General features: G+C 40.6%; 1 protein-coding gene across 2 annotated transcripts in view; it reads right to left on the reverse strand.

Moving 5' to 3' along the window:
* The window catches only part of ZNF280D (zinc finger protein 280D), a 197,011-nt gene extending 171,793 nt beyond the window's left edge, over positions 1-25,218 (reverse strand). Inside the window, exon 1 of one of the 2 annotated variants that reach the window (XM_063596668.1) lies at positions 25,200-25,218. The gene's annotated coding sequence lies outside the window, so the exon portion shown is untranslated. The remainder of the gene's footprint in view (positions 1-25,199) is intronic. The other variant, XM_063596672.1, reaches the window with a different exon arrangement.
* Between the last annotated feature and the right edge of the window lie 2,654 nt (positions 25,219-27,872).

Consider the following 27,872-nt stretch of genomic DNA (forward strand, 5'->3'; position numbering starts at 1 on the left):
CAATGTTTTATGTCTCTAGACTTCTCCAAGCCACCATCACCTTGTATTTCTTTTTAATAAGAGCCAATAAATTCCCTTTTAATTTTCAGTTTTTTTGAATTGGGTTTTTTATCACTTGCAACCAAACAAGATACTATATGCAAAACTTGAAGAACTACCTCTAAAACTGACAGGACTACATTTTAAAATTGAAGCCCTTCCCCTGCAAACACCTCACCAGCACCTCAGTTCTTAAAGCATATTAGAACATCGATAGTACCTGTAAACCCAACATTTTGGGAAGCTGAGGCTGGAAGATCACCTGAGACCAGGAGTTTGAGACCAGCCTGGACAACATAGTGAGACCCTTGATCTACAAAAGACTTTGAAATTAGCCCGGTGTGATGGAGTGTGCCTGTAGTCCTAGCTACTCAGGAGGCTGATGCAGGAGGATCACTTGAGCCCAGGAGTTCGAGGGTGCAGAGAGCCATAACTGAGCCACTGCATTCCAGCCCGGGTGAGAGAGTGAGATCAAGAAAGAAAGAGAAAGAGAGAAAGGAATGAAGGAAGGAAAGAAGGAAGGAAGGAAGGAAAAGAAAGAGGAAAAGAGAAGGAAAAGAAAGAGAAAAAGAGAAAGAAAAGAACATGAACAACAATAGAAGCCATGAGTGTGTGTCTTTGTGTCTCCCATTGCATCATGTGCTAGATGTCTAGGAGCCTGCAGCAGGGTCCCTTGTACACTAGAGGATTCTGTTAATAGAGACTAGAGTGTATCCAGCTGAAGGGGATTTCAGAAAGAAAAGAGATTATTTCTTTTCTCTTTATGCAATGCATAAAAAAATTATGGGAGAAATGTCAACACTTATTCCTGGAGGTTATGTAGAGTGGTAAGCTATTTTTTCCTGAAAGGAGAAGATTTAGGGAAATTTAGCCAAGCATGAAAGGTGATTTGTTCCAAATCCTTTCATAAACGTACCTGAGTAAACTAAAACAATATTAAGTGTCTTCTGGCTGGTTCCAAAAGGAACTAAAATTTATCTGAAACTGAGACCATAACTCCCAAACCCGGTATTCTTTTAGTACTTCTTATCAGTATAATGTCACGGCCATTTATCCAATTTATGTGTAAGACAGAAACCGAGGGGTTATCTTTAATAACTTCTTTGTCTTCATTTCCTTCAAATCCAGTGAGTCACTGAGTTGCATCCATTTCATCTTCCACATGTCTCTTAAATCTCTCTGCTTATTCCCAATTCTTCTGTGATTTCCTCTGTCCAGGCTATCACCACACTGGATTACTACTCTAACCCACTAACTGTTCTTCCCTGCATGCAGTCTTGATCCACTCCAAGCCATTTCAGACCATTTTCTACTCCAAAGCCCATCTTGCTTTGTTGTTGTCGTTAATGCAGATCTGTTTATGTTATTTCTTCCTTTCTCAATCTCCTTAAAAATCTCCAAAGTATGTTGGATATCTGATCATGTCTGTCCAGAAAATTTCTACCCTCCTTATGACAGTAACACCCTAAGTTTATTTTAGGAAACCACCTCTCCCCAAGGTGGTTTGAGTGGGATTACCCCCACCTCCAGCTCCAGAGTGATGGATGCCCTAATTGGCTTCCCTAGCCACAGAGATAATGTTAGGGGAGGGCACTTAACCCATACCTAAACCATGTAGAGCACAGCATTCCCCTAGCCAAAGAATGGCTTCAGAGTGGGCATATGATTTCAGCAAATCCAATCAGAAAGATTGACTAGTTCTTGGGACCATGATAGGAGCCAGACTGAAGATTAAGGATAAGGGTAGAGTCATGGGATCCAAGAGAGCCAGAACTGGGGCAGGAAAAGATGATCACCCTATGAATAAAACTTGTCCTTAGAGTGGGATCTGAACTCTGGACTTCACCATAACATAAGCCAATGGTTCTTTTTCTGCCTTTCTTTATTTTATGAAGAAAGGCTGGATTGAATTTTCTATTACTGGCAACCGAAAGGTTCTTAGCTATTATTCATCCAAGCTAATGTATTATTGCACGTAGAATAAAGGCAAAGTTCTTAATATAGCTTGAAGCACATTTGCATTTGCTGCCTGAGCTCTAGCCACAGAGGCCTATGTTTAACTTTTGTTCATGCCCTTCCCTCTTCCTGAAACCTTCCTGGCCTCCCACACACCCAATATTATGCATTTTGTCTTACTTATGCTTTAACTCTCAGCTCAAATTCCTTTCGTGACCCCTTAAACAGACAAAATCCCCTTAATATTCACTCTGAAAGTCCAGGAAGGATTCAATTTTGGTACTTATAAAAATATTTGTGAGATTATTTCATAAATGTCTGTCTCTCTCACTTAACTCTAAGTTACATGTAAGAAACTCTCCATAAGTTTCAGTTAACAACACACTATCAAATAACAACTTGAATTATACTTGAAAGGAAGAAGAAAGTCATAGTATATATCACTGGTTCACTCACAAAATGAAAATAGGTTAATAAAATTTATTTTAAAGCCATCATAGGAGGAATTTTCCTGGTCACATCCAAGCAACTTATAAAAATGGGAAAATTTAAAAACAGATGTATCAGAAACACATATTATTTTATCTAGAAAATAAATTAAATAGTGGAATTAACATCTTTTTAGTGTAGAAGCTTAAGGAATAAATCTGTCTTTAATGTAATTCAACCAAAGGGGGCAGAATACAACCAATGCATTAATTTAGAAGTGGATGGAATGATTTGGGGGGAAAAAAAAACAGGATTTCTGGCAAGTTTCCCCTTCCGATTCAGAGCTGCAACAAAGAAGCTGTTAAAATGTTTGCAATTTCGTTTCAGTGTTGGATCAAATAATATACACGTGCAGCTATTGGAAAAAAGATTTTGAAATGATTTTGTTGTATTACAACTTACGCAGTCCATCATGGTCAAAAGACCATTTTAGATGAATTTCAGTTTTAAGAGGTCATATTACTGCATCAGTTTTTTTTCCCTTGCTGTTCTATCTTCACTCCACAGAAAAAAACAGATACGTATGGGAAGGCTAAACTAACAATGCTGTTGCTCTAATGAAAGTTTCATAAATACAACAAAATTTATTATATTCTTAGTGGAACAATACTTAGTTGTTTTCAATAATAGTTGAACAAAATATATATATTTCATGAGTCTAGACTTGGAAAGAGCTGTGACAGCACAATTAGAGACACCTAGAAAAATGCGGTATCCCCCTTACCGTGGGGGATACGTTCTAAGACCCCCAGTGGATGCCTGAAGACACAGATAGTACTAAACATGCAAGTGTACTATGCATGAATTTCTTTTTCCTTCTTCACTATTTCACAGATGGAGGATTCATTCTTACTGTAGATCTTAGTAATTTCGGTATATAATTTTTTTTCTTTTTTAAGTGGAGAACTTACACTTTTTCACTTAAAGAAAGCATTTTATGGATCCTCTTTGGCATATCCACCATCATCACCACTCTTGCACTTTAGGGCCATTAGTAAGTAAAATAAGGGTTACTTGAACGCAAGCACTGTGATACCACGACAGTTGATCTCATTACCAAAAAGCTACTAAATGACTAATGGGCAGGCAGCATATTCGGCGTGAATACACCGAACAAAGGGATGAGTCATGTCCCAGGCAGCATGGAGCAGAGCAGTGTGAGATTTCATCACAAAACTCAGGATAGAATGCTATAAAAAACATAGGAATTATTTATTTCTGGTATTTTCTATTTAATATTTTCAGATCACAATTGATTGTGGGTAACAGAAACCACAGAAAGTGAAACCACAGATAAGTGGGAACTACTTTAAAATCAGAATGTTTATATCTCTTAATTAATTTTTTCTCCAACCTGAAATGCCCTCCCTTCTCATTTTTGCCAAATTCAAGTTCTCTTTCATTTTCAACAACACAAAGAGCTCTCACGTCATAACCTTATTGTTCTGTTTTTTTCTATACCTGTAGACTAGTACAAGTAGTACTCACCGTGTGGTATCAGTGACTTCCAATTGTCAACTCAAGGACTATACTATCTGTACTCCAAATCACCTGGAAAACATTTAAAATATATCTTCCAAATTGCTCCCCACCCTGCCTCTCCCACTTCCAAGATTTGAGTCAATAAATTAGAACATCTAAGGAATCTGCAATCTTTGAAAATATTTTCTGGCCTGGTGTGGTGGCACACACCTGTAATCCCAGCACTTTGGGAGGTGGAGTCAGGTGGATTACTTGAGCTCAGGAGTTCGAGACGAGCCTGCGCAACATAGCAAAACCCAGTCTCTACAAAAAATACAAAAAGTAGCTGGGCGTGGCAGCCCACACCTGTAGTCCCAGCTACTCGGGAGGCTGAGGTAGGAGGATCACTTGAGCCCTGGAGTCAGAGATTGCAGTGAGCCAAGGTCATGCCACTGAACTCCAGCCTGGGCAACAGAACAAGACCTTGTCTCAAAAAGTAAGTAAATAATAAAACATTTTCTGTACACCCCTGTTGATAACAGCATTATTCTCAATCTCCAAAAGGTGGAAGCAACCCATTGACAGACAGACAAACAAAATGTGGTATATACATACAATGGAATATTTTTCAGCCTTAAAAAAGAAGCACATTTTGACATATGCTACAACGTGAATGAATCTTAAAGAATTATGTTAAGTGGAATAAGCCAGTCACAAAAAGATAAATATCATATAATTCCAATTATATGAGGTACATAGATTTGTCAAATCCATATAGACAGAAAGTAGAATAGTGATAGGGGCTAAGGGAGGAGGCCACAGGAGTTATTGTTTAAGGATATGGAGTTTCAGTTTTGGAAAATGAAAGAAGTTTTAAGGATGAAAAAAGTTTTGGAAGATGAAAAATGTTAGAGATGGATGGTAGTGACGGTTGCTCAACAATGTGAATGTACTTAATACCATTGAACTATACACTTAAAAACAGTTAAGATTGTGCATTTTATGTTATGTGTATTTTAGCACAACTGAAAAAAATAGTTAAAAGGGTAAATTTTATGTTATGTATATTTAACTACAACTAAAAAAACATTGTACGTGGGAAATGCTGGTCTCAGTTTTTTGTGTTGGTGCTTCATTCTTAATTATCATAATATTTTATTCATTCATTTCTTTATAAATAATGCACCATGCATAATTCTAGATGCTGGAGACATAGCCATGACTAAAGCAGACAAGGTCCCTGCTCTCAGAGAGCCATAATTCTACCATCTATGACATCTTATTTGTGAGGATGAGATGGTATAGCATGGGATGGAAACCCCAATTTTACAGTGGCTTTTACACTCAAGATTTTACTCTCTGATATAAAATATCAATTTGGCAGGGACTCACGATCCTTCCAGCTTTGTTCTTTATCAACCCTAGGGTATGACTGTATAGACATGATCCAATGTGACTGCTGAATAGAGCTGGTCTTTGCATCTGTATTCCTACCAGCAGGAAGGAGAAAATACAACCAAGGGCATAATCCTTATTTTAGGTATGCTCTTTGAAAGTGACATCCCATTGACAATAACTTAAACAAATGGCCATGCCTAGCTGCAAGGGAAGCTGGAAAATGCAATCTTTGTTCCTGGCAGACATGTGTTTAGCTAGAATGCAAGGGTTCTTTTACTGAAAAAGAGGAGAATGGACACTGAAAGAGAACTATCAGACGCTGCTACACAATTATTTTCCCAGCACATCTTGAATTCTTTGAAGGATAAGAGGTCTCTCAACATGTAGAATTAAAAGGAAGAGCCCCTAAGGGGAAGGCAAAAAGATAATTTGAAATGATATCCCTCTGAGGGCTTTACCCCTGGAACAGCCCACTTCCTATTGGGAACATTTCCTTTTGATATGTAGACCTATGAACTAAAGAAACAAAACTCTCTTGCACATTCCCAACATGCAGTAATGGAACAGGTAGAAAATACTGCTATGAACATTGCTTTTTAAAAAGGAAGAAAATTGATACACACAGGATTCACTGGTCCATAGCAATTTTGAAATCTAGCTGGACATATGTTGCCAGTTCCTTGATTAAAGGATCAATTCTACTGCCTGGGAACAATTCACTTTGGCTCTTGGCTCTACCCTCTTGGCCACTTTCATTTTCCATGGAAAATAGCCCATGTTTATGGCGGAGTAATTTTTGCAGCCTGTTTCTGCCCACAGAAATTTGGATTTCATTTTGTATTTTCTATATCTTTCAGTCCAAGTTGATATAATTCTTTTAAAATCTTTGAGTTTTTAATGAATTATATTATAATCCACTCCATTAAACAGAATTCTTACCCAAAGGTCTCCTTCAAGATAAGCCCTTCTGTACCTTGGTCTTCCTATTAGGCTCCCGAGGGACAACATCTTTAAGATTCTTATAAGCCCTTTTTTGATAAAGGTGATCTGTGGGGTATGCCCTTAAGATCCTTAGAGGATCTTTTATATGACTAAATTGTTCTCTGAGGAATCACTTGAGATTTTTCTGAGATCATATCAATGGATCTTATTGTTCTTACCTGGGTTTCATCTTTGCCTTGAAGCATTTTCCTTAACTGACAATCTTACAGAGCCTAGAAGTGACAGTTTTATTTTCAAATTCAGTTTTGTGTTCATCTTATTTCTTTCTTCTCATCTTTTACCGTAAACAAGAAGAAATAGCCAGAGGGCACCTTCAACATTCTTCCAGTGAATCTCCCTAGCTAGATAATTCAGTTCATTGGGTATAATTTCTGCTTTCTACTTTATTACAGGTCCTTGTGTTGCTAAACATTCTGCCACTAAATAACAAAGATCTTCCTCCAATTTCCAAGAACTTTTTCTTACTTTACTTCAAGCTCTCTCTACAAGCCTTCTTGAGGACCATCAGACTCTTCTACCAGTATCTTCATGGTCCTTCCAACTTCCACCTTCTTCCCCAAAGCCACTATCACATTTTTAGATTTTGATTACAACACCCCGCTTCCAGGTAAAAACCTCTTCCAGTTTCTATGGCTGCAAAATAAATTACCCTAAAACTTAGTGGCTTAAAACAGCCATTTATTAGGCTCATGGATTCTGTGGGTCAGGAACTTTGAGGTAGTGACTTGTCTCTATGTTAAAAGATTTGTGAGATGGAAGACAAAGGTTGGGGATGGGAATCATCTGAAGTCTCATCCCTCACATGTATGGCACTTGATACAAACCGTTCACTGGGGACCTTGGTCCTTCTCCCTGTGATTTCTCTGCATGGGCTAGTTTTAGCTTCCTCATAGCATGGCGGCTGGGTTCTAAGAGAGAGTACCCTGCAAAAGAGCCTGATGATAGCTAAATTGCTTTCTGTGACTTAAACTTGGAAGTCACAAAGTGTTATTTCTACTTTATTCTATCAGTAAAGACAGTCACAAGGCCCATTCAAGTTTAAAGACTCCTCTTCTTGAGGGAGGAGTGACAATATTCTAGTGGAGTATATGGGACCAGAAATAATGCTGTGGCCATTTTGGAAAACACAGGAGAAGCCTAGGAAGGTACTCCTTTCATTGAGCTCTTGGATAATAAGCTCATCTCAGGCTCTGCTTCTAGAGAACCCAACTGCATTAGTTTCAAGGGCTGCCATAATGAAGTACCACAAGCTGGGTGGTAGAAACAAGAGAAATTTATTGTCTCACAGTTCTCACAGAGAAACTTATTGTCTCACAGAGATCTGAGATCAAGGTGTTAACAGGGTTGGATCATTCTGAGGGATGTCTTCCAAACCTTGCCTTTCCTTTCTGGTGGTTTGCTGACGATCTTGGCATTCCTTGGCTCGTAGGAGCATCACTTCACTGTTTGCCTTTATCTTCACATGGTGTTCTCACTGTGTGCGTCTTGCTGTATCCAAATTTCCCCTTTTTGTAAGGATGCCAGTCATATGGGATTGGGGTCCTCTCTAATAACCTCATCTTAACTAATTACATCTGCAATGACTGTTTCCAAATAAAATTACATTCTGATATAGTGGGGTTGGCACTTTAACATATGAATTTAGGGTAGACACAATTAAACCTATGACACTGACCTAAGGATAGAGGTAGGAGGCGGAGAACTATCCTAGACAGATAGGAGAGGGTCCCCAGAGAACCTCTGACCCACCAAGGTCATTGTGCACGGGGGGCTTGACTAAATATGCCCACAGTGAAAAATTCTGTCCCTTAGCACATGTGCAGTAAGGGAAACAAATCAACGTAGCGGGACTCAAGCTAAGGGCCCCGCAAGTACACTGGAAGGATGGCGTGGAGTCACCAGGAATTCACACCTTACAAAAATGGGGAACTGATATGGTTTGGCTGTGTCCCCACCCAAATATCATCTTGGGTTCCCACATGTTGTGGGAGGGACCCGGTGGGGGGTGATTGAATCATGGGGGCGGGTCTTTCCTGTGCTGTTCTTGTGATAGTGAATAAGTCTCACAAGATCTGATGATTTTAAAAGGGGGAATTTCCCTGCACAAGCGCTCTTCTTTTGTCTGCTGCCATGTGAGATGTGCCTTTCACCTTCCGCCATGATTGTGAGGCCTCCCCAGCCACATGGACCTATAAGTCCAATAAACCTCTTTCTTTTGTAAATTGCCAAGTCTTGGGTATGTCTTTATCGGCAGTATGAAAATGGACTAATACAGGAACCCAGCCCCATCAACAGATACATAGAAGCCCTTCTATTCAACTTTGAAGGGGGGCAACCGGCAACCTGCTTTCAGGACCCCTCTTTTTGCTGAGAGCTTTCCTTTTTGCTTAATAAATTATACTCCACTCACTCTTTGATGTCTGTGTGACTAATGTTTCCTGGTTGTGAGACAAGAACCCAGATCTAGCTAAGCCTTAAGGAGTGAAAAATCCTGCATCACTAAGACATAAGAGTATCTACTCTATGCCCAGGTGCAGTGGCTCACACCTGTAATACCAACACTTTGGGAGGCCGAGGCAGGTGGATCACCTGAAGTTAGGAGTTCAAGACCAGCCTGGCCAACATGGCGAAACCCCATCTCTACTAAAAATACAAAAATTTGCTGGGCATGGTGGCACAAGCTTGTAATCTCACCTTCTCGGGAGTCTAAGACAGGAGAATCACTTTAACCCAGGAGGCGGAGGTTGCAGTGAGTCAAGATCATGCCACTGCACTCACTCCAGCCTGGGTGACAGAGCGAGACTCAGTCTCAAAAAAAACAAAAAAAAACAAGAGTATCTACTTTACGCTATTTATTAAAAAGATTATCTGAAATAATACATAGTTGCTGGCACCTAGCAAATGATTAATAAATGTTAGCCATCATCATTTATCTTTGGATCCAGACAGACTAGCACAATGCTTAGCACATAGCAAATATTGACCATCTTTGGGTTTTGCCTGCCTGGCATTCACTCCATCTTTTTCTGGTAAAAACACCTTGAAACAATCTTTTTGCTAGTCTTGGTGAGGCAATCATTCAAAATGTCCTGCCCTGCCCTCAAGAGGTGAGTATATGTGTGACCCAAGAATGCCATTCAGACTCTGTCTCCCAAAAATTAAATCTCGAGTAGAGTAACGTAAAGATAGAAAATGACAGAGATCATTTATCCCGCTAACAGTGCCACGAAAAGAGACTGACCTTTACTTCCTGCTATCTGGATACTTAGAGCTGTTTTGACTCCTGGCCTTTTCACAGCCTGCTGCTTACTTAGCATTTCTTTTAATTATTTGTGCTAGTCCACATCCTTGAGCACATTTCTTGTTTAGCTTAAGATAGAGTGAGTTTCTTTTGTTTGTGCAGAAACAGGAATAGACTGAAGTAGAAATTGATTCCTGGACATAACAGTTACAACTGACACTTAGAATGACAATGCGAAGTTGGAAGGGTCATGGTGAGGCAGGAGACAGTGTGGACCTCCGCTTCTCTGGCTGGGAAAATGCCTATCTTCAAAAGCATGTTGTATCTGGAAACTCAGGCAATGTGTCTGTCCGGCTGGAGATTTGGGAGAGTCAGTAGAAAAACGTCAGCTCGTTGGATTAGGTTGGATACTTTTTTTTAGCCCAAGATAAGTTACTACAAGTAAGAGACAACTGGCTCATCAGAAAGCAGAGAGAGAGAGAACAGAAACTGCTAAGGGAAGCCCTTTCTAATTGTGGCCTGTGATCAAAGAGGGATAGTAGTCAGATAATCTTGAGCTGAATTCTCTCCCCTGAGATAAAGTTAGTGGAAGTAATGTCTTAAGATTCTGAAAACTTAACAGGAGCTAAAAAAATGTCTCCCGGAAAAGCTCTACTAAGCACCTCCTTCTGGGCCTTCCTTGACTGATGAGGCTTCACTTAGTCCCCACTTTACAGCCCAACCACTGAAATACATGGGATGTTGGAGCTGAGATTGGTTTTATCTCTTTTGACTCAGGCTATTGCTTGTCATTGCCCCCAGGAAATGTTAAAAAATGAAGCCTTTGTGGCTGAGAGCTGGAGGGAAGGGCAGAGCTCTAAGGCCTGTTGCTATGAGAGAGGATATCCTACCATTGGATGTGCATGGAGGGCCTGCTAGGTTTCTAAGAAAATCGTTATTTCTGGATAAACACTTAACAAACCCAAGGTAATCTCCAGGCCCCTGAACTCTTCTCAATAGAAAATTAGGCTCTAAACTAGTTTAACCCTCACAAGTGATCCTCTCCACTGTCCTTTTCAGAGGTGACCACAGTGGATACTGGACATTGGCTCTTCTCCCAGAGGAGAAAACCAGAATCAACTGCTTTTGCTGACCAATATATCCACTCTGTCACTGGAGCAGACAGCACTTTTTATTCCTGAGAAGCAGGATGTGACAAATTCTGTTTGCCAATGACCACTCTAAGCTGTTTCTTCCCCTTCCCTTGTCCATGTGAGTTTTTTTTTTTCTTTAATTAAGATAACCTGACCTATTTCTACCATTGTAGATCAGGTTAAATTTATCATTTAACGTCAGTTTGCCAATACACAAGGAGCTATTCTGGGCCAACCTGAGAATAATGCATGTTGCTGAGAGGTGGGTGCAGTAACTGGCCTAGCACCTGGGGAAGGAGGGAGTTTTGAGAGGTATGTAAAAGAGTTGCACTATTGCAGGTGATAACAATTATGATGATGCTGCATGTATGAGAAGGAGAGTGTGTGTATGGATATCAAACAGCTTGGGAGATTACAGTGGACAATAATTGTTTTCACCTGCCAGTATCCCAAGTTTCCTTTATAAAAACTTTCTTCCCCGATGCTTGAGCCAGACAGTTCTAGAAGGGCTGAACCTATACCTCTACAGCTTGGTTGGCATGTAACCCAAAATTGTGTGTAAATTTATTCCATCTTCTCGGCTCAGTGAATGATTTAGGAAAGCTTACGTGATCCAAGTCAGATCAATAGAGTCAGCCACAGAGTTCTGAAGGAATGATTGGGAAAGACACATTCTTTCCAAGGGATTGCTTGGCTGGTAGAACGTAAGTTTACAGCTCTCAGGGCCTAACCTGCCACCAGGGAGAGAATGCCTGAAAATGAAGCTCGGGGAAAGGAAAGCAAAGTAAGAACAAGAGTAAGAAAGAGAATGAGAGCCAATAAATATCCTTTTTGCTTAGCCATTTGGAGTAGGTGTAGTCTGTTTTGTCTGGAGCTCAGCACCTGTGAACACTCTCCTTTTGGTTAGGAAGTTTCTTTCCTCCCCAAATTAGACATCAGAAATTATGCTTTCTTCACCCCACTTGTAGCTAGCTGGGCACAAGCATGTGACTCAGGCCCCATCAGACATCCTTGTGAAATTTCTTTGAGATGAGAGCAATGTGAGAAAGTAATGCCACATGGAATCCATTTCTGCCAGTGAGAGTGACACCACTGCCACTTGGCCTTCAGAGGTGGCATTGTTGAGTTCCTGTAACAGGGCTGGCAGTAGTGCTTGTGTCAGTAAAGTTCCTGCTGGCAGTGCAAAATGTAGCATTGAATGCTGGGAGGTGAAGGCAGTAGCAGTGTCTTCAGGCTAGTCCTGACAACTGTTTGTGGTGGTATCCTGGAAGTTCATCCTTGAGCCTGGCTCTCTAGCCCTCCTGGCAATTCTGTGACCTACCAAATATCCTTTAATAGTTTTCTTTTTGGCTTAATCAACCAGTTAGTTTTTGTCACTTTCAACTAAAACTTCTGGTACTAAGGTAAAAATCAGTAAAAATTTGATAGAGATATAAATCAATGAATGAATGGCAATTCTGTGAGGTATATATTATACTTCCATTGTACAGAGGAAAAATTGGCTCAGTAATATTGGACCTTGCATCCTGTCCAAGGTCACGCAGCTAATAAATCCTAGAGTAAAGATTTGAATTTTGCTCTTTTTCGAATGCCCAAAGTTCATGTTTTTGAAATAATTTTGTGGCAGATAGAGCAGAGGGGCTTGCACAGAATTCATTCTACCCTTCTTGTAGAGTGCCTTCCTATACTGCAGAGGCTAGAAAACTAAAAGCGACATTTCCCAGACTTTCATACAGCTAGGAATATGATTAGGATCCACCAATAAGATGTACTTGTGTGAAAATTTAAGTTAGCACTGAGTCAGGTAGGAAGGAAGGCAGTGCCCAGGCCTTCATTTTGATGGTACAAATCAGTTACAGTATGGTTTGGGGCCAACAGTTGAGTCCACAACTTTCTGATTCCCAAATTGTGGCAAGGTAGTGTGATCTAGGATCTGGTGAGTGGTATAGTGGTTTCCTGATCCCCAGCTTACAGATTGTTGCAGAGATAGTTCTCTAGACAGGTCAGCTCTCTAGTGTTGTTCTGGAACCCAGTCCACAGCCCACTCCTCCAGCCCCTGTAACTGTGGACATGGGATTCCCTGTAGCCAATCCTTTCTTGCTAAAACTACTAGAATGGTTTCTATTATCTGCTTCTGAATCTTGTTTAATACGAGCATGGATAGAGGTCAAATACTACATAACAAAGCAGCAGTACACAGAGATTCTTATCGTTTCTAAGCTGCAATTAAAGAGAAAAAAAAGGATGCATTCAAGGTAAATTTATGTATTTCAGTAATAAGCACCATGGACTTTGTGGTCTTGCCACACCCATAATCCCCAGAAACTGGGTGTATCAGTCAGCGTACCACCGGCAGGAAACAGAAGGCTCATTCACAATGGAAACTCTGGGGAGACTTTAATAAAGACTAGTTTTGGCCGGATGCGGTGACTCATGCCTGTAATCCTAGCGCTTTGGGAGGCTGAGGCGGGCAGATCACTTGAGGTCAGGAGTTTGAGACCAGCCTGGCCAACAAGGCGAAACCCTGTCTCTACTAAAAAATACAAAAAAAGAAAAAAAGAAAAAATTACCCAGGCACTGTGGTGGGCACCTGTAATCCCAGCTACTCAAGAAGCTGAGGCAGGAGAATCACTTGAACCCCGGAGGCGGAGGTTGTGGTGAGCCAGGATTGTGCCACTGCACTCCAGCCTGGGTGACAGAGTGAGACCCTCCTTAAAATATAAATAAATAAATAAATAAATAAATAAATAAATAAAGACTCGTTTTTACTTATCTTTTATTTCTATTTATTTAATTTTTTAGAGACGGGGTCTCGCTATGTGCCTAGGCTGATCTCGGATTCTTCCCACCTTGGCCTCCCAAAGTGGTGGGATTACAGGCATGAGTCACCATGCCCAGCCTAAACGAGTTTTTAAAAATATACACTGGGCATAGAGAACCACAGGGGTCGTACAGTGCCCCTAGACCTGAAGCAACAAGTGGAGGAATCTATTATGGAAACTTGAAGACAGCTAGGTAGAGAGGGTGCTTTACTGGTGCTGTGACCTTTGGTTGCCGAATGCAGTCATGGCAACCTCACAGGCAAGGCGCAGGGAGGGAGCAACCTCACACTCAACTGTTTTTTCAAACTTCTGCACATTTGCTGAGCTCACCTAGAAGCCACAGGACACAAGCCTGTGCTGTAGTCCTTATAGGACAGTCTGCCAGGGTGGAGAAAGATGGAACGTGGATCTAAAGGGCAAACGGAAGATATCCAGCACACCACGTGAAAAAATTAACAACCTCAGTGCAGTAAGAGATCATGAAGAACGCAGGCTGAAGTATTTTGTGCTCCTGAATTTATAATGTTCACAGATTGAATTTATTCATTTTTTTTTTTTTTTTAAGACAGAGTCTCACTCTTCGCCCAGGCTGAAGTGCAGTGGCGTGATCTCAGCTCACTGCAACCTCTGCCTCCCGGGTTCAAGCGATTCTCCTGCCTCAGCCTCGTGAGTAGCTGGGATTACAGGTGCGCACCACCCCCAGCTAATTGTTGTATTTTTAGTAGAGATGGGGTTTCTCCATATTGGCCAGGCTGGTCTCCAATTCCTGACCTCAAGTGATCCACCCACCTTGGCCTCCCAAAGTGCTGGGATTACAGGCATGAGCCACTGCGCCTGGCCTGAGTTTATTCATTCTTTTTAAAGATAGTCAACACAATCTACTCATGTGATTTGAGGTCGTTTCGCTTAGTTTAGCACACAGTGCCGTGGAGTATGAGAAGTGGAAAGCACTCTAGAGATCTCGCTGAACACCCTTATTCCATAGATGAGGAAGTCAAGACTTAGGAACATGACACAAATTCCTCCAAAGTCACATATCCAAAGTTGCATAATCAGCATGCACACCCAAATCTACTGATGCCCAGTCCAGAGCTTCTTCCACTATTGGCAGCTAAAATCCATGCTGGACGTGCAAGTTGTGCTCATTACAAACTGCCAGACTGTGATACAGCTGCGGTCTGAGCCTGGAGCATCCCTCTGCCTTAGTCTTATTATTCTCTTCATTTTAAACATTTACCTGAGAAGCTGAATTCCAAAGACACTTTTCCTAAAAATAACTCAAAGACATGCAGGAGGAAATTAGCATAATGTATTTTCTTCAGCTATAATTTACAGTGTGTAATCTAAAAATGTGCAACAAAGCAATGCTAGTAGTGCAGAGAAAATTCCCCTGGGATATTTGGTTCCATTTAAAAACACCTCAGTATGGGGGGATGTGGGAGCAGCAGCCTGTGACACACTTCCATCAGGGCAAAATGTTATTCCAGTGATTCACAGCGAGAGGCCTGACAAACACTTTGAGTCGATATAAAGGTTCTTGCCATCAGGATAAAAATGAGAATTGCAGTGGGTGGTCCCATTCTAGCCTCATGTCTCCTTCTACTTCTGTCCTGGCTTAGGTGGTTGCCCTGGAAACAGTGGGGTAGCAAACAAAACCATTTGGAACAACTTTTAGAAAGCCTTATGTACAGAGGCCTAATGTTTATTTGTTGCTGCCTTTTCCAAAGGCTTTCTTCCCCTGAGAGGGTGTGCTTCTTGGACTACCTTGAAAGCTAGTTCATGTTAAAGTCTTTGGCAAGGTCCAGTTGGAGGGCTGGCCAGAGTTTGGCAGAGAATAGGAGAAAGGGGCTTTGCTTATCATTATTCAGCTTTGGATCCCCACACAGATGGCCCTGATCTCCTCCTCCCCCACCTAAGAATTTTTCTAAAATGACACCCAAGTTTTTCTTGGCAGAAGTTATAATTCCTGGCAAACAGTTCACTGCAGCTCTAATTATGATGACAGCTTTAATGGAGAAGATAATCATATTAAATGGTTCTTATTCAGTTCCATGTGATGAATTAGTGATTACCATAAAATGTGTTAAGCAGCTAAAAGTAAGGGGAAGGGATAATGTACTGAGCTACAAGTTGAGGTTTTAGGGATTCCAAAACTGGGTAGGAGATAGGATAAAATGAATTTCATCGGATACCAGGGGTGATCAGGTATCAAGGGAGGGTATTCTCAATAAACTGACTTGGCAGGACTCTTCCTAAAACTACACCAGGCAGGCCAAAGACAGGATGGGGACCAGGGGAGAGGCCTAGTCAAGAAGAGGGTTCAGGGGAACCTGACTAAAGTTTGGTAAAGAAGTCTTTATCATATCCACCACTTGTACAACATACTTTTAAATACTGTGACTCAGATACGGAAAGGTAAGAATGAAAAGGAGGGAAAGAGGAAAGGAAGAAAGGAAGGGAGGGAGGAAGAAAGGAAAGTTTGTAAAATTGCCTTCCGAATTCAGGCTCTTCTGTACGTTGCTACAAAGTTGTCTGGGGCGGAGGGAACACATTTGGTCTTTGAAACAGCCAAAGGACATTAAGGGCCAGTCTTAAAAATAAGGAGGAGATCAAACTGAGTAACACTGTATGACTATAAAGCAATGGGCTGGTGGTTCTTGTGTGGTTTATGAATAGGGTGACCAAATTCAATCCATTTTGCCTGGAACTTTCCCAGTTTTAGGACTGGACATCTCCCTCAGTTCCAGGTAAATCAAGAAGATTTGCCTAAGACTCTCCCAGTTCTATAGCCCCACATTCTGGAAAACAGAAATAATCAGTCACCCTATTCATCAAAAGAGCTCTGAAGGTAGTTCCTAACAAGAAGTTCCAAAATCATTTAGAGCCATAGCACCTGACAAACTAGGCTTCCAATATAAGGGTTGTTCAGAAAACAAAAACAAAACAGCCTCATTCATTTAGTCACATATTATGTGAGAAAATAAATATTCACCCTGACTCCTATTTAATTAGAAGTACCTTTACTTAGATACTTTGATTCAAATACAGGGCCCAAACACCTCTCCACAAATGTTTGGTTGAAGAAAGCTTATTTACCTAATTAGAATATTTATGTGCCATCATGCATGTTTTATTTTTATATTAATATATCTCTTTGAGTTTTATTACAAAAATCTTGCTTTAAAAAAGACATTCAAATTTGTTTTTCATTCATCTGTAAGCTACAATACATGTAGTTACTATGTGTAGTAATCAAAGTGTGTGTGTGTGTGTGTGTGTGGTCTTCCATGAGGAAGCAACCTTCTTTATCCTCATCTTCTCTAAACCCTAATTCATTTGTACTTTCACTCATTTTCCCAAGGAATGTTATTCCTTTAGAAGTCATTTTTAATGGCTAGAGAAAGATAAAGAAGGCTAAATAGGAAAGCCTTGCTCAGAAAGCCCTGTTGCTCCTGCTGCTGCTTTGAATAACACCTTATGGTTACACTATGTTAACCTTCTAAAATCTACTTTACATGGTTTCTCATATGTGTCTTCACCCTTCATCCCTGAGAAGTGAGGGCCTAGGCAGGCTGGGAAGAGATATGGTAGCTGGGAGCCTGGGACATGTCTGAAGCTCATTGGAGCTGAAGAGGTAGAGTAGAGATTCACGGGAAGCATTCTAGGGAGAAGCTGAATTTAAAACCACTTGGGCAGTACCAAGGAACCATCTTTTCTAAAAGGTTGGGTAGAGACAGAGTATCCATCCAAATATGAAGACAAAATGGGAAAATCCATTGTAAGCAAGCAAGTTTAAAACACAGCACAGAGGGAGAAGGTAAAAAAAATATTTAAGGTAGTTTTCTTAATTTTTTTATAGGATGCCAGCAGCCTTAGCCTGATGTGGGAGGAGGCTCTAATCAGGTCTGGCTCTTCTTCCACATCCCACTCCACTGGGTGGTGTTTTTCACCGGGTGACTACAAAGTCTTAACATGTTTAGGTGGGTTCTTAGTTGAGGTGGGAGCATTTCATGTGTTTGCTTCTCTAGCAGACATCCTTTCTGAAGGACAGGTACCAGATCTGGCAGTGGCACTTCTGAGAATCCAGAACGTTTTGCAAGACGCGTGGGCTCTTCTAACTCAGTTGTCAGGGTAAATTACTTGGCTCTGGGTCTAGGGCAGAGTCTCAGTGAACTGAGCTAGCATGAGCTGGCTGAAACAGACCTCATCTCTGCTTTTACTAAGAAAATAGAAACAACCGTAAGACAACTGTAACATTTCCCACCAGCATTCTCATTAAGTTTTGCCTTTCCTTCCTTGATGATGGAAAAACTGTCCTAGACTCTTAGTCCTCCTAGACCTTGTGACTTAAGCCCTGGATTCCCCATCACCTATTCAAAGGCTTTGCTCTTTTCATCACTCACTGTCTCCACCATCTCTACATCTCCACTCTCTATTTGATCATTCCCATAGCAGATACACATGCTATAATATCTCCTGTCTTTAAAAAACCTGTCTTCTCTAGAATTACACCCTCCTCCAACTACTCCCTCCTGCTTCTCAGGCCTCCTTACATCATCATTTCTAAAGCAAGTTGTCAATACTCAGTGTCTCTCCACTTCCTCATTTCATGGTCTCTTTTCAGTCTTCTCCAATCATGTTTGCTTCCCTATGATTGCACTGAAGCCATTCTTCTCAGGATCACCAGTGAGCTCTACATGTCTTAAATCCTCTGAACAATTTCCCAGCCCTTCTCTTACTTGACCTCTCAGTGGATTTTATTTCACTTGGTGAACCACTTGGATTCTGAGTCAATGCACTGTCTCGGTTTTCCTCCTGTGTCCCTGGATTGGCTTCTTCTGAGTCTGCTGGCTCCTTCCTCTTATTCCTCATTTTTAAATTTCTTTAAACATCTTCTGTTCTTTAAATACACTTGTTCACTTTATAGGAGATCTTATCCAGTCCCATGGCTTTAATTTCTATCTCTCTGTCAATAACTCCCAGATCTATATTCTCTAGCCCTGACATTTCCCCTGAGCTCCAGACTTAACATATTCTGCCACCTACTTGACATTTCCATTAGATGTCTAATAAGCATTTCAAATTGAACATTTTCAAAATAGAACTTGGTCTTATCTCCCAAACCTGTTTTTCTTTAAGTTTTATACACTGCAGCTCCTGGCTTTACCATTCATCCAGCAGCTCAGGATATAGACTTGAGGCTCATTCTTGACCACTCTATTCCTCTTCCACTCACATATCATAAAAACCCAATTGTGTGGGCCCCTGCCAGACCTGACTACCTCTATTAGTGATGGCCAGGACTGGCTATCTTCAAAATTCCCAGCAGATGATTTCCAGGATTGGTGCTGTAGTCTTCCCTCGTGTGTCTATGGCTCCCAGGATTGGGTATGAAATGGTAAACCCAAAGTGCTTGAGGAAGGTGACTCTGGTGCAAACTGAGTTCCCGCATCTAATTTAGCCACTCCAGCTCTATGACAAGTGATTCTTAATCCCAAGGAAGAGGAGCAATTATACTATTTCAAAAGCCAGTTTCCTAGAGAAGGAAACCCAGGGGTGGAGACTTCAGGGCTGGGTCTTCCAAGCACTAGATATTGCTCATCTCAGTGGATGGAGACATTCATGTGGACTGGGCTGGGTCAGGTAGGTCAGGGGAAGGCAGGAGTAACTTAAGTAAGGCTTGTTAGGAGACTGCATGTGCATCTGAGAACCAAGAAAAGCCTCCATCCCTTTTGAGCATGTCAATTATTACAACAGACTATGAAAAGAAATGTGTAAGGAATTGTCTAATGAATTCCAGGAATTGATAAATATATTTGATAAATCATGTGGGCTCTTCCTCTGGGACTACAAACACTTCAAGCAGATGTCTTGACTGGACAGAATACAGCCCAGTAATTCTTCCATTCTCTTGGACATGTACTTTTCAGGGTTGGCCTGCAGGTGGTGGTGTAGCCCACAGAGGACCTGTCTGGACAAAGGACTCACAGGATGTTAGATTTAGATTCGTATATTAGGATTTTGTCCAAGTAGCTCATGCCTCCTTGATCCTGCATGAGAAGATGACTAGGGCCTGCACAGCCAAAATGACACCATAATCTGCCAGATCCCCCCTCTCCCATTGATGTCAAAGCTCTTGGACCAGTAAGCTGGGTTATCTACAACCTCTTCCCTGTCCAGGCAGAGGATAAGAGAAAAACTCCCTCCCAGATACACTCAAAATGTACTTCCCACGTGAGGTTGCTAGTGCCTTTGAAGAGAGGGCATCTGTGGGTTAAGTGGCCAATTCATCATGGTGCTGGTGTTACTGCTCCCAGACTCAGTACATGAAGTTAGCATCCTCCCTTTCCCCACACATTCTCCACCCCTGCCAAAGCCTTGGAAATAGAATTGCTGTCCATCACTGGCTTGGCAGGAAGCCACACATATTTGTAGTGGGGTCACAAATTCATTCACTCTGTACTCAGATGTGCGAGGAAAATATAGCTTCTGTATTTCTCCATAACTCATCTACTCATCCACAGGGAATTGGGAAAAAGGACCCTAAATTTATCCCCTTCAGTTAAATTTAGTTCAGCTCAATAATTCAGATGCCTTCTTTATGTAAATTATCTTTAGTTTCTTTAGGTAAAATACGGTCTTTACATTTTCTCTCCATCTCTTTGTTGTCCTCCAAGTTAGTGACTCTGTCTCTGTTTAGTGGGGTCTGTAAGAATTTAGATGACCCACGCAGCAGAGATATTATCTGAATCCTCACTGACCAAAGGTGAAGTGGCTAGATTTTCTGTTTACTGGACTGGTGACCACTGAAGGTTGATTTTTCTGGTTTGGCTTTTTGAGGTAAAGTAATTTCCTCTGGAATCTGTGTTTCTGGCCATCTCAAAGTTTCTACTCAGGTACCTCTTTGTTTTAACCAGAGCCCTTTGGCGTACCTCTGTGCTCTCAAAACCTCTGTCTCATCAGAACACACGGGACTTGCTAGATCAACTGTACAACATCCCGGCCATGTAAGCCCAGGAGTGATGGCTCAAGCTCATCTATCAACCCACCTACTATACCACCTCCTCACCATCACTCCTTGCCAAGACTCTGGCCTCTGGCCTTCTCACTTCTTGTCTTCCTCATTTCTTCCATAATCCCTTGGAACTGGAAGGGGCAGTCTTTGGGCAACTCATTCACCCATGTACTATCTCCCTTCCAGGGTAGAGCAACGCATATCATGACCTAGCTTTCATAGGTGGTAAGGTTATCTTCTTTTTTCTTAAGAAAAAAACACTATGAGTTGAGGGCCCCATCTTAGTTCATGGTATGCCTTAAATCTGAATTTAAAAATCCTTTCTGGACAAAGCCTAAGTCTTGCTATAGATCAGTACGAACAATAATCAAAGCACAAAGGTCAGAAATTACTTTGTTGTTTTAGAGTTATGCTGTGCAATATGGCAACAGCTCCATGTGTCTATGTAACTTTAATTTTTAAATAATTAAGGTTTTTAAATTCAGGTCCTCAGTCATACTAGCTACAATTCAAGTTTTCAGAAGCCACATGGGGATAGTGGCCACTATATTGGACATCAAATATATAAAACATTAGCAGCATCACAGAAAGTTACATCGGACAGCTATTCTAGAGGCTGTCTACCCTTTTCCCTTTTCTGAGGCGCTAAAACACTTTTTCTTTTTGGCGACGGAGTCTCACTCTGTTGTTCTGGATGGGGTGCAGTGGTGCAATCTCAGCTCTCTGCAACATCCACCTCCCAGGTTCAAGCAATTCTCCTGCCTCAGCCTCCCAAGTAGCTGGGATTACAGGTGCCCGCCATCAAGCCCAGTTAATTTTTGTATTTTTAATAAAGATGTGGTTTCACCATGCTTGCCAGGCTGGTCTTGAACTCCTGACCTCAAGACCCACGTTGACCTCCCAAAGTGCTGGAATTACAGGCTTGAGCCACTGCTCCTGGCCTAAAATGCTTTTTAGATGGGTGGGAGCTTCCCAGAGAAAAAACAATTACTTATAATGGTCGCTGCTCTGCACTCCCAAGACGCGGGTTAGTCGATAAACCCCACCCACTTCCCCAAGTGCCGGTGGTATTCTTCTCTGTTTCTCCTAAGGAGAGGCTACATAATTTATGGAGCCCAGTAAAAAGCAAAACTTTATTCACAAGTTATTTTAAGTTTCAAGCTATCAACACCAGAGCATGAATCCAAGTACAAGGTCTGAGGGCGGGTCCCAGTGTGACTGCATAGGGCTCGCACCTAGGAAGCTGGCCTTCTTTGAAGAGAATTGCACCCAACAGAGATGTCAAGGCAGCACTGTGGGCTCACTGGGGAATTTACTTATGAGCAGCAATGCCAGAGCCCACAGCTGCACTAGTGCTGACCAGGCTCAGATGTTAACTCTGACAGCTGCCCAGGGAATGCCTGTGGCTAGATGGAGCCACCCAGCCAAAAAGAAGTGACAGGAAATAAGGGCCCCAACATGTTGTATTGGAAAGCCCATTGCTGGAAGCTCTGGACATGTCAGCTGCTTCCAGCTGGGCATGTTTCTATCATAGCCAGGGTTGTGTCCAGCCAGGAAGGCTGAGACCTGTCAAGTCCATCATTTTAGAAACTGCTGAAGGATGGGGAAAAGGCAACACACCCAGGAACTATGGCACAGAGAACTATGGCCAGCTTTCTTACCTGGACTCTGGCTGTGAGCAGAGCATGGTGTCCAGGAGCCTGTGTGCAGAGGAGGTCTTACCTCCCCAACCTGAGAGACAAAGGGATTTGAGGGGAGGCCAGAACAACAGCCACTCAGAACTTCAAAATGAATCATCAGTACAGAGGAGCAAGACAGAGAAAAAGAATCTAGGCCAGGTGTGGTGGCTCACGCCTGCAATCCCGGCACTTTGGAAGGCTGAGGCGGGTGAATCACTTGAGGTCAGCAGTTCAAGACCAGCCTTGCCAAATGGTGAAACCCTATCTCCATTAAAAATACAAAAATTAGCCAGGTGTGGTGGCAGGCGCCTATAATCCCAGCTACTCGGGAGGCTGAGGCAGGAGAATTGCTTGAACCCGGGAGATAGAGGCTGCAGTGAGCTGAGATCGCACACTGCTCTCTAGCCTGGGTGACAAGAGTGAAACTCCATCTTAAAAAAAAAAAAAGAAAGAAAGAAAGAATCTACTTGTAAGTCAAGTAGATGGAAACAGAGGAAACCAGACAAAAACAAAAAGACGTGAGGTGGAAGGTGAGACTTGGAACTTGTAAATAGTCTGTAAGATAAGTAAATTAACTCCCACAGCTTTTTAGAGTATAGCAGATTGGAACCTACACATAGAAATAATTGGCAAAATGCAGTAAAAAATAACTTTTAAATAAACAGCTGAATGCAAAAGGAAGAAAACGGTTTTAGAATAAAGAGAGAGGACGAAGCCGCAGTGGGTGCAGCCTGACTTGACCCCAGCTCAGCTGATAGGCTCAGTGGTTCTTGTGCAGAATTCTCCTTGGATGCCCTTGTTGCTCATATTGACCCCTGGCTTTTGGCCTGGGGGACCCAGGCCCCAGGCCACCTTCTCTGTTTAGGTTCAGAAGCTGCAAAAGAGAACTGCCTGAATTCCCTGAGACACAGGCTCTGGAGACCCAGGAGAAGTCCTTGGAGGAAAACCCTTGAAGAGCTACTCCTGCCATGAAGAGGGAAATAGAAAAGTCCAAATCCTCAGTCTGAAAAAGTAGTATGGAACCCTGGGCTTTTCGTTTCTCCCAGGGGTCTTTTAAATTTTAATCCTACCTTCTAACTTCCAGTATAGAGGAAAGGGGAGAATAAAGAAAAAAACGGCTGGGTGAGGTGGCTCACACCTGTAATCTCAGCATTTTGGGAGGCCGAGGAGGGCAGGTCACTTGAGGTCAGGAGTTTGAGACCAGCCTGGCCAACATGGCAAAACCCCATCTCTACCAAAAATTCAAAAATTAGCTGGGTGTGATGGCGCACACTTTTAATCCCAACTACTTGGGAGGCTGAGGCGGGAGGATCACTTGAACCCGGGAGGTGGAGGCTGCAGTGAGCCGAGATCATGCCAGTGCACCACTTCAGACTGGGCAACAGAATGAAAAAGAAAAGAAAGAAAAAGACTAGCTCAACCTAATAGAAAGTAGAAAAGAATAAAGAATCAAAGTTAAAGAATAACTGGCTGAAGGAGGATTGCTTGAACCTGGGAGGCGGAGGTTGTAGTGAGCCAAGATCGCACCACTGCACTCCAGTCTGATTGACAAAGTGAGACCCTGACTCAAAAAAAAAAAAAAAAAAAAGATAAATAGAAAACACAAAATGAACCATGTATCAATAATCAAAATTCATATAAATATTAACATATTGAATTTCCCTACAAAAAGATGGAGATTCTCAGGATTTTTAAAAATTCAGCCAAGAGACTACCTAGAACTTGATGACACAGAGAAATTATTATGTAAATAGATGGATAAACTGTACTAGAAAAATATTTTTTAATTAAACGTAATATTATCATCTTTTTTTAAACTTTAAGGCAAAATAAAAGTAAGGGATAAAGAGGGCCATTATATAATGATAAAAGGATAAAAAGATAAAACTAAGAATTCACATTGAAGAAATAGTAAGTTGGAACTTCAGTGTGTGTGTATGTGTGTGTACACACAATACATTGTCAAAATTACAAAGAGAAAATGATAAATGTATAATCATAGTTGTAGAAGATGTAAAGAACACAGGTAATTCCTACACCCAAAATTATAGGAAACGCATTCTTTTCATTATTTTTGTTGTTGTTACGGGCAGCCTCCTGAGCCAGAGGAGGCTCAGAGATTCCCAGGAAACACATTATTTCTAGCACACGTGAAACATTTACAAAAAGCATAATATGTCAAAAAGTAAACTTCAAACAAATACCAATGACCAAAATCACACAAAACATTCTCTGACAGCAATGCAATAAAATCAAAAATCAATGTAATAGTTACACTGCCCCATTATTTTAGAAACTTCTAAATAATTATTAAGGTAGAAAAATGAATAGAAAATACCAAATTTGTGTAACACCACTCAGACAATGAAAACATGAGTACCAAAACACATGGCATGGAGTTTAAGCAGTATTTAGAAGGAAATTTAGAGCTTTAAATGCCTATAATGGAAAGAAGGAAGCATATACCCCAAAGGTCAAAATGTTTAAAAATTAGAAGAAAGAAAGTAGAAGGAAAAAAAAGTCAAAAATAAGAGGAGAAATAGCCAAAAGGGGAAAAAAATCAATAAGGTTTCATATAGAATCAATAATATTCATAAATCAATAAGGATTCATATATTCCTATTCTATATGAAGACAATATAATTCAATCGATTCAAAACCTAATTCTTTTAGAGGACTAATAAAATAGACAAAACCTGGCAAGATTGATTGAGAGTATAAGAGAAAAAAGTGGGAAAAAAGGACTTGACTATAAATTTTTAAAAGTATAAGAGAATACGATGAACATCATTATATTAATACATTTGGCAATTTAAATGAAATGGACAGTTTTCTAGACACATGTAAATCACTAAAAGTGACATGAAAAAGAAATGGCAGTCTATTTATTTATAACCATTAAAAGAACTGAATTTGTAGTTTAAAAAATCTATCCATTAAGTACTATGCCAATCAAGTACTTACCCAAAGAGGTGAGTTTTACCAAATCTTCAAAGTTTATTTCCTGTATTGAACAGACTTTTTCATTCAGTGAAGACAAAAATAGGTGAGCTCTCTTTACTTCTTTTGTAAGTATATTTTTGATACCCAAACTGGAAAAAGACAATACGAGAAAAGAAAATCGTTGTTTTTTCTCACTTTTGGGCACATGTGCTCAAATATTTTAAAATATCATCTAACTGAATTCAGCAATGCATTAAGACATCATATTAGATAAGGCACAAAGCAGATATAATAAAATAATTATAGAATCTGGTTGGTGGGCATAAGGGTGTTCACCGTACAGGCCAAATTTTTCGTATGTTTGAAGTTTTCTTTATTAAAACCTTGCAAAAAGTAAGAAACAAAATCATTACGTATTTACCACCTGTAAAAACATATCATGACAGAATACCAAGAATGGTTGAATATTAAAAATCTATCAGTGTAATTCACCTCATTGATATAGATGATAAATTTTATCAGGAAAATGAGGTTGTAGTCCACTTCCAGTTTGCCAATAGCTTTTTTTCCCATAAATTGCTTTTTCATCAATTATATAATTATATAATTGAGCTTGGCTGTGAGTGGCAGAAAACTCCAAACTATATAGAATTTTATTTCTCTCCTAAGTAGAAGACTGATTAGGTGGCCCAGAGCCAAGTTACTTCCAATATTTTGATGTTTGGTAAGATCTCTATTCCTAAGATCACATCAAGTACAATATGATTGCGTGAATTCCAGTCATTACATCTGCATTCTAGGTGGCAGGAAGGAGAAAAGGGAGGAGTGATTATGTTTCCACTTTAGGGGTACTACTGGAATTTGCATATATCACTTCTACTCACATCCCAATGGCAGGAACTATGTTATATGCCCTCACCCACTGGAAGGTGGCATTGAAATGCAGGCAATTTTCTTGACACTGATGTCTCCAAATAAAATAGAGATTATACAGAGGCAAAAAGGGAGAACCAATGTGAGAGGGAGGGATCAGCAATCTCTCCCAAGTATAAAGCTACCAAAAACCCACAGAAAACCTGATGCTTAGTGGTCAAACATTAGAAGCATTCTCTTTAGAGTCAGGAGCAAGTCAAGAGTGTCTGTTATTACAGCTTCTCTTAACCATTATATTAATATTAAAAGTCCTAGCCAGTGCCGATACTCTTTAAAAGAATAAGAATTAGAAAGAAGGGGAAAAATTGTTCTTATTTATAAACTATCTGATAATTTACATTAAAAATGCAGGAGAATGTGTAGACAAACAATTCAAACAGGAAAATTCAGCATTCTGAATACATGTTCAGGATATGGTGTGAGAGGAGAAAAAATTGTGTGTGTGTGTGTGTGTGTGTGTGTGTGTGTGCTCTCCCATTTAGAACAGATATCTAGGCAGAAATATCTGCAAGACCTATTTAGGCAAAATTATAAAACATGACATAAAAGATGCACTGGATAAATGATGAGACACTGAGGGATGGAAAGATAATTGTGTCAATCTGGCAGATCACCCTGTGAATTTATAATGAATCTATGAATCATTGTAATTCCAACCAGAATCCCAACAAGGCTTCATGGAATTTAACAATCTAACCCAAAAGTTGGTGTGGAAGATTAGACACTCAACTAGCACAGAAATGTTCAAAAAAGAAAACTAAGGAGAGGTGATTTGCCCTACCAGGCTAATTATATAAGGTTATAATTCTTTTAAGAAGTGCGGCTTTGGGGACAGGAATATAAAAATAGGCTGAAAGGGCCTGGCATGGTGGCTTACACCTGTAATCCCAGCACTTTGAGAGGCCGAGGTGGGAGGATCACTTGAGGTTAGAAGTTAGAGACCAGCCTGGCCAACATGGTAAAACCCCGTCTCTATTAAAAATACAAAAATTAGGTGGGTGTGGTGGTGCATGCCTGTGATTCCAGCTACTCTGGAGGCTGAGGTATGAGAATTGCTTGAACTCGGGAGGCAGAGGTTGCAGTGAGCCGAGATCATGCCACTGCACTCCAGCTTGGGTAACAAAGCGAGACTCTGTCTCAAAAATTAAAAAGTAAAAATAGGCCAAAAGAATGGAATAAAGGGTATAGATACTGACAAATACATACATGGAAAGTTGATATGGAACAGAAGTCTCTTACATATCAGCAGGGAGTGGCAAACATTAGCTAAGTGGTCCTAAGACAACTGGCTATGTACAGGGAAAAGGAATTTACATCCCCATTTCATACCACAACAAAATACATCCTACACGGGCTAAAAACCTTAAATGTATGGTAGGGTGACAGGGGGAATCTTAAAATTACAAAGTAAATACAGGAGAATGTCTTCATTACATTTTCAGTTTTCTTAAATAAAATAACAAAAGCATAAATGATAACAGTGATCATTTGAATACATTTAAATATTAAAATTCTATGAAACAAAAGACGCCAGACACAGTGAAAATGCAAGCCATTGGAGAAGTTAATTATAGTATATATTACTGGGTATTAGCATCAAGAGTATTTTTAAATCTCTATAAATGAATAAGAAAAAAGCAAGCAATACAGTAGAAAATTTGTCGATGGTATCAACAGTTAATTGTTAGAAGGAAACTAAATAGCCAAAAAACATAAAAGATACTCAACTTCAGTAATAAATGCAAATTAAAACCACAATAA

The sequence above is a fragment of the Pan paniscus genome, chromosome 16 (genome assembly GCF_029289425.2).
Source record: "Pan paniscus chromosome 16, NHGRI_mPanPan1-v2.0_pri, whole genome shotgun sequence".
Classification (NCBI taxonomy): Eukaryota; Metazoa; Chordata; class Mammalia; order Primates; family Hominidae; genus Pan; species Pan paniscus.